This window comes from Monodon monoceros, unplaced genomic scaffold, assembly GCF_005190385.1.
Source record: "Monodon monoceros isolate NGI ecotype Baffin Bay Population unplaced genomic scaffold, NGI_Narwhal_1 Super_Scaffold_10, whole genome shotgun sequence".
In the NCBI taxonomy this organism is placed as follows: domain Eukaryota; kingdom Metazoa; phylum Chordata; class Mammalia; order Artiodactyla; family Monodontidae; genus Monodon; species Monodon monoceros.
Window position 1 is genome coordinate 53,251,145 of NW_021703766.1, and position 16,450 is coordinate 53,267,594.

Sequence of the window (16,450 nt, forward strand, 5' to 3'; positions counted from 1 at the left end):
GCTCACTTCTTGGCCTCCATACTGAAGGCCCAGTGTCCTTCTGTTTGCAGTTTTCATGCAGCACTGCACTGTCTGTGCCCAGAGGTCCCTGTGACTTTTAGTCCAGTTTGCTCGTGTGGAGGCGGAGTAGAAAAGGGGGGAAGCAGAGGGGAGCCCATAGGCATCTCCAGAAGGGCCGTGGAAGCTAGAGCGGGCCTCTAGATAAGCCCAATGAATAGTGTGTGCATCTGTCCCAAGTGTGTTTGCGGGATTAAAGGGGTGTGTGGAAGCGTTGGCAAGGGAGTCTAAGATCTGCAAAGAGCACGTGGAAATGGGTTAATGGGTAGTTACGGGGCTGCGTTTTGGGGTGCCGCTGTCTTAAGTCAGGTTCCCCGGGACACAGATGCCAAGACTGAGATTTGCATATGTGGGTTTAACGGGGAAACTCATGGGCACACTTGAGGAATGACGGAAGTGGAATTCGGCCGAGAGAAACGATATCCTGCAACGTTAGAACCAAGGCCTGAGCTGAGCCCATAGGGAGCTGTGGGTGCAGGAGGATGGGTGCCTTGGTCCTGAGGGGCTGGATCTAGCGGGTGCCCCCCAGCACCCACTCCACACAGTGACTTCCATGGGGTTTGCAGGAATCACTGCCCAACCCAGAGGATTTATAGGGAACGTCTCAGAGCATATTTGGGGGGTACCTTTGGGATCTGGAGTTATTTTGAGTCACAAGGCTAAAAGGTTTCCCACGCATTTTGGAAGACTCACGTGAGAATTCGGAGTGTTTCTGAAAGATGCTGGCGTCTCAGTGGGGCATGTGCATCCCTGTAGACATCTCTTTTTCTTTGGTAGATTTTGGTCGTGCCAGTGTTTGGGGTGGAGTCATCATGAATGAAAACATGCTATCTTGTTTCAGTAGGTCCTTGGGTGTCTCTCTATGTGTTATTCCGTTGTGAATTCATGAGTTATTGGGGCTTGTGGGATTTCATAGCAGGAGCGGGGTTCGTCACGGAGTACCTGGGGAGGCTGTGAGACCCCATGGGAGTTTGTAAGAGCGTCTGATTCCAGAAGGGGAACAGCTCAGCTGGCAGACGGTTTTCATTAGGGAGAACTTACTGGGAGTCAGTAGGCAAAACACTATAAGAGAGCTTACAAGGGGGCCACGATGTAGGGAAAGATCTGTGAAAAATCAGAGGGCAATGACACCCCAGCGAAACACCTGCAGCAGAAAGGCTCATCCTTGGGACTCTTTTTGTTTTGTTTTTTTTGAATTATAGTTGATTTATAGTTGTGTTAGTTTCAGGTATACAGCACAGTGATTCAGTTTTATACATATATACATAGAATATATATATATATATATATACTTTTTCAGATTCTTTTCCCTTATAGGTTACTACAAAATATAGAGTATAGTTCCCTCTACTATATAGTGGGTCCTTATTGGTCATCTGTTTTATATGCAGTAGTGAATATTTTAATCCCAAACTCCTAATTTATCCCTCCCCGTCCTCTCCCTTTCAGTAACCATAAGTTTGTTTTCTTTGTGGGTCTATTTGTTTGGTAAATCAGTTCATTTGTATATTTTTCTTTTTTTTTTAGATTCCACATATAATTGATTTCTTTTTTTTCAGATTCCGCATATAACCGATATATTTGTCTTTCTCTGTCTGGCTTTACTTCACTTAGTATGAGAATCTCTAGGTCTAGGTCACACTCTCCTTGAAAAGATACAGCCTAGCTTCCTTGCTGCTAGGCCAGTGGGGATTACTCTCTACTGGTCGCACATAGCGCCACCCACCCACCCACGCAGAGCCACAGTGCACCTGGGGGAGCAGAGAGGCCAGATGTTCCAAACTCACTTTGCAACAGGGATATATCTTCAGCAAGGAGGAGCACGAGGTCCTGGGTAGGCAGCTGGGGAGAGGATGGGGAATGCTGGCTTTCGGGGGCGACAGCCCTGATAGTGGCAGGGAGACTCGGGAATTGGAGAAGGGGAAGCTCTGTTCATCCTCACTGGGGGACCCTCTCTTCAGCAGTGACTAGTATAGAACAGGGTGAGCTGGTGGGTTCATATTCAGAGAAAGGGTATCTTCTTTCCGACCAACACACTTGCCCCCAGCACACCCTTCTCCCTCTCTCTCTGCTCTCTTCTCTAGAACAGCGAAGGTGATGCTTCCGCAGGTGAGTGACCTGAGATTGGAAACATGGTTTGTCTCTTTGTGCCTCTCCTGTGTCCCCTCCCTTCAGGCCTTCCACCTTCCTCTCTAATGTTCTGTTCAGAAACACACACTTCCTGCCGTTCAACCCTCAGTTTGCACAATCCCAAGACGCTTGGATTGGGGGCTGTGACCATTTAAGCCAATGTCATAGCAAAGTGAGAATTTACACACCAGGACCCTTCCTCCATTGAGGAGTCTGGGCAGCCAGGAGGCCTCTTCTCTTTCTGCCGAGGATAGCCTCTTTCTTTGCTAACATGCATCTCTCCTCTCCTCCTGTGGCAGCCACCTGTGGATCAGCTCACTGCGATCCTGGTGGAACTTGCCCTTGCCACCTTTCGAGAGGGAGGAGAGTGATTTGAGTGAAGGACTCTCAACTTGACCGTCCTCCTGCTCTGCTCCTGCTCAGCTCCCCCCTCACTTGTGATGAAGGCTAACCAGGCCCCCAGAATGAAGGCCACGCCAGAGGGCATACAGGTAGCGCTTGCTGTGTGTCTGACCTGGCAGTCGTGCCCCGGTTGCCAGCCCCACACAGTCTCCAGACAGTATGGCATCCTTCCTCCACTGCATCTTCAATTTGCCTGTCTCAGCAATTGCTTTGGTCGTTTGTTGTTGTCGTTTTTGTATTGTTTTTGTTTGTGGTTTTTAATTGATGTATAGTTGATTTACAATGTTGTGTTAGTTTCAGGTGTACAGCAAAGTGATTCAGTTATTCATATATATATATGTTCTCTTTCAGATTCTTTTCTGTTATAGAAAAGAATAACTCTGTTCACTATCTTGTACAAGATAGTGAGCAGAGTTCCCTGTGCTGTACAGCACGTCCTTGTTGGTCATCTATTTTAGACATAGTAGTGTGTATATGTTAACCCCAATATTTTGGTCATTTGTAATGGTGGTATTGTCTATCTTAAACACACTCCCCAAATTTTTTATTCACTCCTTTCTTCCATCTTTAAAACAAGACATTCTCTATTAACTACATTTCCCTCTCTAGTAAGTACCCCTTTTCTGTGCTCCATTTCAGAGCACAAGGCCCTAAAAACTTGTTTATATTCTTCAGTTCTTCACTTGAACCTTATCCAATTAAGCTTTCACATCCTCCATGTCACTGACACTTTCTTTTTCAGAGTCACTGATGACCTCCTCGTTTCTTTTTTTTTTTAATTTATTTTATTGAAGTGTAATTGATTTACAATGTTGTGTTAATTTCTGCTGTAGAGCAAAGTGATTCATTTATATATATATATGTATGTGTATATATATATATACTTTTTCATGTTCTTTTCTGTTATGGTTTAATACAGGATATTGAATATAGTTCCCCTTGGCAATCACCAGTCTGTTCTCCATGTCCATGATTCTGTTTCTGTTTTGTAGATAAGTTTGTGTCATATTTTATTTATTTATTTATTTATAAATTATTTATTTTATTTATTTTTGGCTGCATTGGGTGTTTGTTTCAGCGCACGGGCTTTCTCTGGTTGCGGCGAGCGGGGCCTACTCTTCGTCGCAGTGCACGGGCTTCTCATTGCAGTGGCTTCTCTTGTTGCAGGGCACAGGCTTTAGGCACGCGGGCTCAGTTGTTGTGGCTTGCGGGCTCTAGAGCACAGGCTCGGTAGCTGTGGTGCACGGGCTTATTTGCTCCACGGCATGTGGGATCTTCCCAGACCAGGGATCGAACCCATGTCCCCTGCATTGGCAGGTGGATTCTTAATCACTGCCCCACCAGGGAAGCCCCTTGTGTCATATTTTAGATTCCACATATAAGTGATATATGTTGTCTTTCTCTGACTTACTTCACTCAGCATGACAATCTCTAGGTCCATCCCTGTTACTGCAAATGGCATTATTTCATTCTTTTTTATGGCTGAGTAATATTCCATTGTGTGTGTGTGTGTGTGTGTGTGTGTGTGTGTGTGTGTGTGTGTGTACGTACACACCACATCTTCTTTATCCATTCATCTGTCAGTGAACACTTAGGTTGTTTTCATGTCTTGGTTACTGTGAATAATACTGCTATAAACATAGGGGTGCATGTATCTTTTTGACTTGTGGTTTTGTCTGGATATATGCCCAGAAGTGGGATTGCTGGATCATATGACAACTCTATTTTTAGTTTTTGAGAAACCTGGGTACTGTTTTCTATAGTAGCTGCACCAATTTACATTCCCACCAACAGTGTATGACCTCGTTTCTAAATCCAGTATTTAACTTCCTGTGCACATTTGCTTTTCCTGTCAGCAGCAGGTGGCACAGGTCCTCACTCCCTCTTCCTTGAAACACTTTCTTTCCATGGTTTTGAGGACGTCCCACTAACCTTTATAAGCCTATCTACCTATTTGTTTTATTTTCTTCTCCCCTCCCTGTTTACTTCTTAGCTCCCTCTGCTGAATTCCTGACCTCCCTGTTCTCTGAATGTGGGTGCATCCCAAGGCTGAGTCCTGGAACCTCTTCTCTGTCTATACCCGCTGCCTTTCCTCATCATCTCATCATAAGGCTTTCAACACCACCTACGTGTCTCGCAGTTTATCCTCTCCATCCAGACTTCTGCCTTAAACTCTCAATCCTGTGTTCAGCTGTCTCCTCGACATCTCTGCTGGGGACATCTAACAGGAATCTCCACCTTAATTTGTCCAAAACTGGTCTTGACCTCCCCCAACCCTGTTCCGCCTGCCGTCCTCCACATCTCAGTTAAGGGCGACCCTGTGAATATCTCGGCATTGTAAATGCATTACATTATTTGTAAGTGTTTTAATGTATAAGATAAAAGAAATATTAGGTGTTTACTTAAAGTGAGAGAAACAATACATAGTTTCTAAAATTCTTTTGAGAGATGGGAGAAAAATGCTTGGAGACCAAGGCCCTTCGTCATCAGCTTCCCCCGGTGCCTCTCTGACCTCCCCTCCCGCCCACCTCCTCACCCTGCTGCAGCCACCCAGCCCTCTTTCCCTCTCCAGGAATGAAGTTTGTACTCTCAGGGCCCTCACGGGGGTGTCTCTCTGCCTAGAACTATCGGACTCAGGAGACGCAGGTGGCAAACACGCTTCCTCCCCCAGGTCTTTGGTCTGATGTCAGCGTCTGAGTGGAGCCTTCTCTGACCAGCCCCCTCCCATTTAACATGCCAGCCACACCCTCACCCGCACCTCTGGTCCATGACACTTGCTTGACGTGTTTTCTTCTGCCCCTTCCCCTTCCACGGCTGGGTCCTGGTGACAGCAATTCACCACGGGTCGAAAAGAGACAGAAAGAAGGTGGGAGACAGGCCCGGCTTGCCTCCCGGCTTCACTTTAGACGGATGAGGCATTTTGCAGATACGTGTTTTGTACCCCTCCCCCGTCAAAGAGTCTTCGTCAAATTTAGTTGGGTGGGGCATAGCCCCAGAAATGTTTTAAAGTGCCCCCAATGATTCTGATCTGTGTCCTGCACTGAGCACCAGGGCTCTGTATCTTCCCTTTCTGAGGCTGAGATTAGCCCCTGGGAGAGGCAAGGGGATTCTGCTCTGCGTGGGGATGGATCAGGGCTGGTCTGTGACCTGCAGGGGATCGTCGGGTCCGGCTGAGGTGCCCGCTGCTGCTGGGTATGTGAGGGCCTCACCAGGAGGGGAGCGAGATCTGAAGGAAAGTGTGGGAAACTCACCTGTTGGACTCTGTGTAGGAGTTTATTGCCCCAAATCCCTCCTTGGACAGTGGGCAGCAGAGGACCGTCTGTTCCACATGCTGAGGGCTTCCCTGTGTGTGTGGTGGTGACTCAGGAAGGGGGCGTGTTGATTCTGAGCATTAAACAGCATCTTTTCCACCTTCAGGGTCGACTTGAAAGACTCATATTGCCTGAGGAAGAAGCCCTGAAGAGGAGGAAGAGGAAAGAAAGAAGAGTCTGGAATGGCTCTTTCTCAGGTAAAGTCATATTCTCAGTTGTTTCTTCTGTCTATCCTTCCTGAAATGCCCTTCTTTGGACTCACTGATCTTGTCTGACTCTGAAGTATCCTGCCTGACACCTGTACATTCATAGCCACCCGGGGCCTTCCCTCAGGGCCTGTTATCTCCACTTAGATTCTGTCTCATGATGACCCAGTGACGTGGAGCTTGAAGAAGCTCCATTGTGGTCATCAAGAGACAACTCTTATTTCAGTAAATTTAAGTGTGTATATGTGTGTGCATGAGTGCATGGATGCTCAAGCCCATGGTTTTTATAAAATACATATCATTATTTCTGAATAGGTTAGGTTTGGGAATTCCCTGGCGGTCCAGTGGTTAAGACTCCATGCTTCCACCGCAGGGGGCACAGGTTCAGTCCCTGGTCGGGGAACTAAGATCCCACAAGCTGCATGACGCGGCCAAAAAAATTATAAATAAATAAATAAGTTATATATTATTTAGTTGTTGAAATTATATCATAAGTATTTTTCATTGCATTAAATTTTTTCTACACTATGACATTAATGAGTTAAATAGTTATAAAAAGAGTAACATGTATGTGCGTGTGTGTGCATGTCTGCATGATGACATTTTATGTAATTCTAGGTTGTTAGCCGTGAACTTGTTTCAAGTTTCTTCAGGGAACCCTCTGTCAATGTACCTTTGATGCTTTTATATGACTTAAATTCTTTACGTTTAAATTCAGAATCTAAACACCTGGGTTTATATGTTTGTTCTACCATCTTTAGCAGTTTGACCTGAGGCAAATTTCTTAGAATGTCCGTGACACAGCTGTCTCTGCCGTAAGATGGAAGGGACCAGATCTTTTTTTTTTTTTTAATTGTTTTAAATTTTATATTGGAGTATAGTTGATTAACAATGTTGTGTTAGTTTCAGGTGTACAACAAAGTGATTCAGTTATACATACACAGGTATCTGTTCTTTTTCAAATTCTTTTCCCATTTAGGTGATTACAGAGTATTGGGCAGGGTCGCTTGTGCTATACAGTAGGTTCTTGTTGGTTATCTATTTTATTTTATTTTTAAAAATTTATGTATTTATTTATTTTATTGGGTCTTTGTTGCTGCGCATGGGCTTTTCTGTAGTTGCGGCGAGTGGGGGCTACTCTTCGTTGCGGTGCGCGGGCTTCTCATTGTGGTGGGCTCTCTTGTTGCAGAGCACGGGCTCTAGGCACGCGGGCTCAGTAGTTGTGACTCGTGGGCTCTAGAGTGCAGGCTCAGTAGTTGTGGCGCACAGGCTTAGTTGCTCCGCGACATGCGGTATCTTCCTGGACCAGGGCTTGAACCCATGTCCCCTGCATTGGCAGGAGGATTCTCAGCCACTGCGCCACCAGGGCAGTCCCTGGTTATCTATTTTAAACATAGCACTGTGTGTATTGTCAATCCCAAACTCCCAATTTATCCCTCCCCACCCCTGACCAGATCTTTTTATTATGTTTTTTTTAATTTTACTTATTTATATATTTTAAAAGTAATTTTTATTGGAGTATAGTTGATTTACAGTGTTGTGTTAGTTTCAGGTGTGCAGCGAAGTGAATCAGTTATACATATATCCATTCTTTTTCAGATTCTTTTCCCATATAGGTTATTACAGACTGTTGAGTAAAGTTCCCTGTGCTGTACAGTAGGTCCTTGTTGGCTATCTATTTTATATGCGGTAGTGTGTGTATGTTAATCCCAAACTCCTAACTTATCCCCACACCCACACCCCGTTTCCACTTTGGTAACCATAAGTTTGTTTTCTATGTCTGTGAGTCTGTTTCTGTTTTGTTTATTTATTTATTTTAATATTTTAATTTTATTGGCATATAGTTGATTTACAATGTTGTGTTACTTTCAGGTGTGCAGAAAAGTGAATCGGTTATACATGTATCCACTCTTTTTTAGATTCTTTTCAAATTTTTTTCAAATTTTTTTAAATTAATTTTTATTGAAGTAGAGTTGGTTTACCATGTTGTGTTAGTTTCTACTGTACAGCAAATGAATCAGCTATACGTATACATATATCCCCTCTTTCTTGGATTTCCTTCCCATTTAGGTCACCAGAGCATTAAGTAGAGTTTCCTGTGCTAGACAGTATGTTCTCATTAGTTATCTATTTTATAAGTAGTATCAATAGTGTGTATGTGTTAATCCCAATCTCCCAATTCCTCCCACTCCCCCCCTTTTCCCCCTTGGTATCCATACATTTATTTTCTACATCTGTGTCCCTATTTCTGCTTTGCAAATAAGATCATCTGTACCATTTTTCTAGATTCCAGATATATACATTAATATATGATACTTATTTTTCTCTTTCTGACTTACTTCACGCTGTATGACAGTCTCTAGGTCCATCCGTGTCTCTACAAGTGACCCAATTTCGTTTCTTTTTATGGCTGAGTAATATCCCATTGTATATATGTACCACATCTTCTTTATCCATTCCTCTGTTGATGGACATTTAGGTTGCTTCCATGTCCTGGCCATTGTAAATAGTGCTGCTGTGAACATTGGGGTGCATATGTCCTTTTGAATTATGGTTTTCTCAGGGTATATGCCCAGTAGTGGGATCGCTGGGTCAGATATTTTTAAATTTGGTATTACGTTATTATATGAGTTAGTACATGCAAAGTATTTAGAGGAATGCGTAGCACATGAGGAGTGTTCAAACACTTTTTGAGATTACTGTTGCTGTCATCACCATTTCTTTAAAGCCACTATAGACGTTGTCTTCTTTGAAGATGTCATTCCTGCTCTTGTTCCTCTAGACATTGAATATAACTTGGTGTGTGGAGCATATCTCACATTTCTATACAGATAATCCTGTGTTGATTGTGTGTGTGTGTTTCTTGTATTGTCCACAAAAATGGGAAGTCCACACTGATTTAGAGGCTATCATAACCTCTTATGGAAAAGTGTAATAAACCAAAATTAGGGACACATAACTTGCTCAAAAATACCGTAAGTGGATCTGTAACAATACTCACTTCAGTCCAATCGATCCTTTCCCCTCTCTCTCCTCTTCTCATTTTGTGTGAAAATAAGGACTCTCCTCATGGCCCGTTGGTGAAATGTGTTTTCATTTCAGACACAGTTGACATTCAAGGATGTGGCCATAGAATTCTCTCAGGAGGAGTGGGAATGCCTGGACCCTGCTCAGAGGGCCTTGTACAGGGACGTGATGTTGGAGACCTACGGGAACCTGCTCTCCCTGGGTGAGGATAACTTCCCTCCAGAAGTCGGGACCTGTCCTTGGGTATCTTTGCATTTTCCCTTGTGTGCCTCTTGGGAACCCCTACATTGCCTGCCTGAGATCAAAGCCCTGTTGACTCAGAAATGAAAAGCTTCATAGTGTAGCATGAGGACTTTGAACTTGTCCTTTCTTCATATGATCTTCCCATTTCATGATCAAGGGTGATTCCAGAGCTTAAATATGCATAAAATCTTATGGCAAACTGAAAATATCCAGTTCCCTCTTTTCGACCCCTGTGCTTTTGATCCAGTAGTTCTTGGAAGAGAGCTAGATGTCTGCATATTATACTACGCTCTGTGCATTCAGAAGGAGACAATCAGTGGGTGAATTTTTGAAATTGTTTGTTTAGCTTTATTGAGGTATAATTGTCAAATAAAATTGTGATATATTTAAAGTGTACAGCGCGATGATTTTATATACATATACATTGTGAAAGGATTCCCATCAAGTTAATTAACATACGTTACCTCACATACTTTTCTTTTTTCTTGGGGAGAACACTTAAGTTCTACTCTCGTAGCACATCTCAGTTTTATAGTATTATCCACTATAGTCATCACGTTTTACATGAAATGTTCAGACCTTATTCATCTTATGACGGAAATTGTGTGCCCTTTTATCAACCTTTCCCCATTTCCATAACCCCCAGCCCCGGGCAGCAGTTATGCTACTCTGTGTTTCTAGACCTGGTTTCTTCCCTCATCATTGTACTCCCTCCCACTGATTGACTGATTGATGGCTGCGCCGGGTCTCAGTTGCGGCATGTGGGCTCCTTAGTTGCGGCATGCATGCGGGATCTAGTTCCCTGACCAGGGATCGAACCCAGGCCCCCTGCATTGGGAGCGCAGACTCTTACCCGCTGGACCGCCAGGGAAGTCCCTGCACTCCCTCCCCTTCAGATCTCTTCCTTTTTGCCCCATGTCCTATAGTTAAGAATGGGACAACATTATGCTACTTGCTAAGTCAGTTTCTCTTTTTTCCTAAGTCAACATTTTAAGTGTCCGAATGCATTTATCTTCCCACAGATTGGCAAGTACACACACTGCCCACATGCCCACTAATTCCTAGCCTCTATGCTTATTAACATTTTTTTATTCTCTTTTTTTTAATTGAAGTGTACTTGATTTACAATGTGTTAATTTCTGCTGTTCAGTGGAGTGATTCAATTATATATATATATATATATATATATATATATATATATATACACACACACACATTCTCTTTCACATTGTTTTCTGTTGTAGTTTTCTTATGACGGGGCCGAAAGTAAGCTCATCACACGAGATGAATTGTGCAGAAGCACAGCAGTAGAGGGCTGCTGCTCGCTCAGGCAATACAGCGCCGTCTGTCCTGCTGTGGTGACTTTTATTTAAGCATTATCTATGTTTACATCTTAAGACTTGTTTTCTTAACATTCCAGAAATGCCAAAGCAGCAACATATGCTTTTATTTATTATACAAGCAACAATGGGCTTTCTTGAAGACATGCCGTGCTTCGTCCTTGAGGCCATAAGCAACACAAGGACATCTCCTTGTGTTCCCATCATTCTGATTATACTAAAGTAGCACAAGGACGTTTCCTTGTGTTCTGATTATACTGAGGTCATTTCATGGATCAGTGCCCAAAGTATCCAGGACTGCCTGCAGTCCTGGCTTATTCGCCCGCCCTCGGTTTGCCGAGGGGGGGCTCACGGGTCACGTCTCCTTTCCATGTCCTCAGTTATTCCACTACATTTTCCATTATGGTTTACCCCAGGTTACTGAATATAGTTCCCTTGCTTATTTTTCAAAACACATTGTTTGTTTTCTTAGTTTTGAGAGTTCTTTGTATAACCTGGACACAAGTCCATGGTGAGATATCTATCGTGCACATATTTTCCCCTCGTCTGTAGCTGGTGTTTTCATTTTCTTAACAGTGTCTTTTTTAAAGAACTTTTAAAAAATTGAAGTATAGTTGGGAATTCCCTGAAGGTCCAGTGGTTAGGACTCTGCACTCTCAATGCTGAGGGCCCAGGTTCAATCCCTGGTCGGGGAACTAAGATCTCGCAAGCCGCTTGGCGAAAAAAAAAAAAAAAAATTGAAGTATAGTTGATTTACAGTGTTGTGTTAATTTCTGCTGTACAGCAAAGTGATTCAGTTATACCTATATATACATCCTTTTTTATATTCTTTTCCATTATGATTTATCACACAACATTGAATATAGTTCCCTGTGCTGTACAGTAGGACTTCGTTGTCTGTTCATTCTGTATATAGTAGTTTGCATCTGCTAATCCCAAACTCCCAATCCATATCTCCCCTGCTCACCCTCCCTCTTGGCAACCACATGTCTGTTCTCTATGTCTGTGAGTCTGTTTCTGTTTCATTTGTGCCTTTTTTTTTTTTTTTTTTTTTGCCGTGTGGCTTGCAGGATCTTAGTTCCCCCACCAGCGATTGAACCCTCACCCTCAGCAGTGAAAGCACAGAGTCCTAACCACTGGACCGCCAGGGAAGTCCCATGTGCCGAATTTTAGATTCCACATATGAGTGATATCACATGGTATTTGTCTTTCTCTTTCAAAAAGTCAGTAGTCTTAACGTAAATTTCAGTTCTCGTTTTGTTGGTTCTGGAACAGAAGCCTTGCCTTTTTTTGTCTTCAGAAGGATTTGTTGAGAATTTCACAAACAATAGTTTCGTATAATTGCGGTTGCTTATTACTTATACCCTGGTTTTATCATAGCTTACTAGAATGTTTTATTTACTAATTTTCTTTTTTTTTAATTGAAGTATAGTTGATTTACAATGTTGTGTTAATTACTGCTGTCCAGCAGAGTGACTGAGTTACACCTACACATATATACATTCTTTTCCATATTCTTTTCCATCATGTTTTATCACTGTTTGCTAACTTTCATTATGATTTATAGACGATGGCTTTTCAGTGGGTATTATGCAGTATAACTGACTCACATCCCTGGTTAGTGTTGCAGAATGGCCATTCTGAGTGAATATAGTTCTACGACTTTTATAACTGGTATTCGGAGAATTACTGTATTTTTATAACATTGTTTTATTAAACTTCATTTCCACTTCTAAATTGCCATTTATTTATATTACTCATTAGTTAAAATTATGGCTTATTTACCATTAGAGTACTGTGCTTTAGCATTTATTGGTGCACAATCGATATGCAGTAAATATGTGTAATATCTTTATCTCTTCAAATGTGAAACCGCCGTATGTTTTCTGTGAAGTGGTGTGTGCTTTGGGGTCATGGTACAAAAATACCCCTTCTTTCAGGGCTAACATGGGTACACTATGGGTGTTTCAGCCATTGATTGTTTAAAGTAGGCTTCCCTAAAATTAATTTGAAATACATGTAATCACCCTTTCTCTCTCTTTTTTTTTTCCTAATTTATTCATTTTTGGCTGCATTGGGTCTTCGTTGCTGCACGTGGGCTTTCTCTAGTTGCGGTGAGCAGGGGCTATTCGTTGCGGTGCGCAGGCTTCTCATTGTGGTGGCTTCTCTTGTTGTGGAGCATGGGCTCTAGGCACGTGGGCTTCAGTAGTTGTGGCACGTGGGCTCAGTAGTTGTGGCTCACGGGCTCTAGAATGCAGGCTCAGTAGTTGTGGTGCATGGGCTTAGTTGCTCTGTGGCATGTGGGATCTTCCCGGACCAGGGATCGAACCGTGTCCCCTGCATTGGCAGGCGGCTTCGTAACCACTGCGCCACCAGGGAAATCCCACCCTTTCTTTATGAAAGAATCTCATTCCCTTTGTGTTCCTAAAAACTGAAGATCATGGTTGCAACATTTCTTAACTGTTCAAAATATGTAGTACTTCTGATACAATATTATGTTCTTCAATATGAAATATTTCTTTCAAACTGTAATTAATAGGAGACATACGACTCTTTATGTCTTGTAGATACCTCTCTTAAATGTGTGATCGAGGAATCCGCACCAAAAGAGAACAGTCATACAGGGGAAGTGTTGCAAACAGTGTTGTTGGAAAGACATGAAAGCTGTGAGACTGAGGACTATGGCTATAGGGAAATCCAGAGAAATGAGCGTGACTTTGAGTACCAGTGGAGAAGTGACAAAAGAAATTACAGAGGAGTGCCTGTCACCCATAAAAAAAATCTCACTGGTAGAAGAGATCAACATGGTAGAAGAGATGAAGGAGACAAGCCTATTGAAAACAGGCTCGGACTAAGCTTTCAGTCACATCTGGCCGAACTGCAGATGTTTCCAACTGAAGGGCCATTGTATGAGTATCATCAAGTTGAGAAGTCTAACAGCAGTGGTTCCTCATTGTCAGTACTTCAGAGAATTCTTCCGAGTGTCCAAACCAACATTTTTAATGAATATGGGAATGATTTCTGGCATTCTTCATTACTCACAGAAGACCAGAAAGCATACATTAGGGAAAAACCTTACAAATGTGATGAGTATGACAAAGCAGTTAATCATGGCTCACAACTCACTAACCATCAGGTAATCCACACAGGTGTGAAACCTTACAAATGTAATGTATGTGGCAAAGCCTTTAATCAGAGCTCACATCTCACTAGACATCAAAGAATCCACACAAGAGGGAAACATCACAAGTGTGAGGAATGTGGTAAGGGCTTCAGTTACAGTTCACACCTTCTACGTCATCGCAGAATTCATACCGGAGAGAAACCCTACCAGTGTAGCGAGTGTGACAAAGCCTTTAGTGTGTATTCAAGTCTTATTTATCATCAGGTCGTCCATACTAGAGAGAAACCATACAAATGTAATGAGTGTGGCAAAGTGTTTAGTCAGAGTTCAAGCCTTACTAATCATCGCAGGATTCACACTGGAGAGAAACCTTACAAATGTAATAAATGTGGCAAAGCCTTTAATCAGAGCTCCCACCTCACTCGACATCAGGTCATGCACACTGGAGAGAAACCCTACAAATGCAGTGAGTGTGGGAAGGTCTTCACTCAGAACTCAAGCCTCGTAAGTCATCGGAGAATTCATACTGGGGAGAAGCCGTACAAATGCAACGAGTGCGGCAAAGCATTTGGTGTGTATTCAAGTCTTACTTATCATCAGGTCACCCATACTAGAGAGAAACCTTACAAGTGTAATGAGTGTGGCAAGGTCTTCAGTCAGAGTTCAAGCCTTCCTAGTCATCGCCGGATTCATACCGGAGAGAAACCTTACAAATGTAATCAGTGTGGCAAATCCTTTATTCATTGCTCAAACTTCAACAGACACAAGAAAATCCACACTGGAGAGAAACCTTACCAATGCAGTGAGTGTGGCAAGGTCTTCACTCAAAACTCAAGCCTCATAAGTCATCGGAGAATTCATGCTAGAGAGTAACCTGACCGATGTAATGAGTGTGGCAAAATAACACAAGTTCAAGCATGGATTGACACCAGAGAGTCCACACTAAAGAGAAGTTACATCAGTGTAACATATAGGACAGAGGACTTGTACAGACTTCGCAACTCACTAGACATCAGATATACATCTTTGATGAAGCACAAGAATGTAATGTGTGTATAAAGGCTCTTATCTGTAGATCAAAACTACAGAACATCGCAAGATTCCTACTGGAGAGCAGCTTTACAAATGTAATGAATGTGGGAAGGCTTTTTATTAAACATTCATGGCTTTGATGTCATGAGAGGATTTATACCTGAGAGAAACCAGGGAAATTTTTTTTTTTTTTTTTAGGTACGCGGGCCTCTCACTGCTGTGGCCTCTCCCGTTGCGGAGCACAGGCTCCAGACGCGCAGGCCCAGCGGCCATGGCTCACGGGCCCAGCCGCTCTGCGGCATGTGGGATCTTCCTGGACCGGGGCACGAACCCGTGTCTCCTGCATCGGCAGGCGGACTCTCAACCACTGCGCCACCAGGGAAGCCCAGGGAAATTTACTGAATGTGGAAAGGCCTTTAAGCAACAGTGTCCCCTCAGGATTCACCAAAGAATTCATAATGGAAAGAAGCCTTACAAAAGTAATGAATATTTAAAATTTCTTCAAGACTTTTTGCAACAGAATCCACATCAGAGCATTCACATGACGAATAACTAAGTCTCAAGTTTAGTCTGAAATATTGCATACTGCAGAATAAAATTAAAAGTCAAAATATGTTAAAACTTAGGTAGATATATAGATAGATTCTGAGGATGTTATCCTATGGTTTCTTTTCTAAATCTCTTACAGTTTAAAGTAGTATGGTTTTACATTTCACGTTTAAAGCTATGACCAATTTTGAGCTAATATTTGTACAGGTGTGAAGTTTTGGTGGAGATTCATTTTTTTTTCCTAGTATGGAAGATCAGTTGATATGGTGTAATTTTTTTCAGATTCTTGCTTCATTCAGTTTTCTTGGTACCTTTGTCAAAACTCAGTTGCAAGTAATTGTGTGGGGCTATTTCTGGGTTCTCTGTTTTGTTCCATCGTTCTGTATGTCTCACTCCACAAAATCAGTCTTGATTACTTTTTATCTTATTAGAAGTTTTGAATTGAATGAGTGATTCCAACCAATTTATTCTTCTTCAGATATTTTAGCTATTCTAGTTCCTTTTGCCTTTCCATATAAGTTTTAGAAAAATCTTGTTTGTGCCTACAAAATATCTTGATAGAAAATGCATTAAGCCTGCCTATCAGTTTGCGATCATTTGACATCATTTCTATGTTAGGCCTTCCAATAAATGGCTGTAGTATGTCTTTTTATTTGTCTGATCTTTGGTTTCTTTCACCAGTATTTTATAGATTTCAGCATCAAAATCCTGTCAACGTTTTGTTTGATTAACACATTTCTACTTTTTTCTTTTTTGAATAATCGGACATGTTATTTTTAACTTGTTTCCATGTGTTAATTGCTACTATATAGAAATACAATAGATTTTTGAATGTTGATCTTGTATCCTCAGAACTTACTAGTCTCACTTATTCTAGAGGTATTTGCAGATGACTTGGACTTGTCTGTATATATCATTTCATTAGTTTCCTAATGCAGCTTGTTGACGAAAATTCAATTATCAAGAAGAAAAAAAAAAGGGGGGAATTTTATGCACGCCAAATTGAGGGCTATAATCCAGGAAGCAGAT

At 42.2% G+C, this 16,450-nt stretch overlaps 1 non-coding gene and 1 pseudogene across 1 annotated transcript; both read left to right on the top strand.

Moving 5' to 3' along the window:
- The first annotated feature begins 2,095 nt into the window (after positions 1 to 2,095).
- LOC114907378 lies at positions 2,096 to 16,056 on the top strand (annotated as a pseudogene).
- TRNAE-CUC lies at positions 11,339 to 11,411 on the top strand. Its single transcript has one exon. It is a non-coding gene; the product is annotated as a tRNA-Glu (tRNA).
- Positions 16,057 to 16,450: the final 394 nt, after the last annotated feature.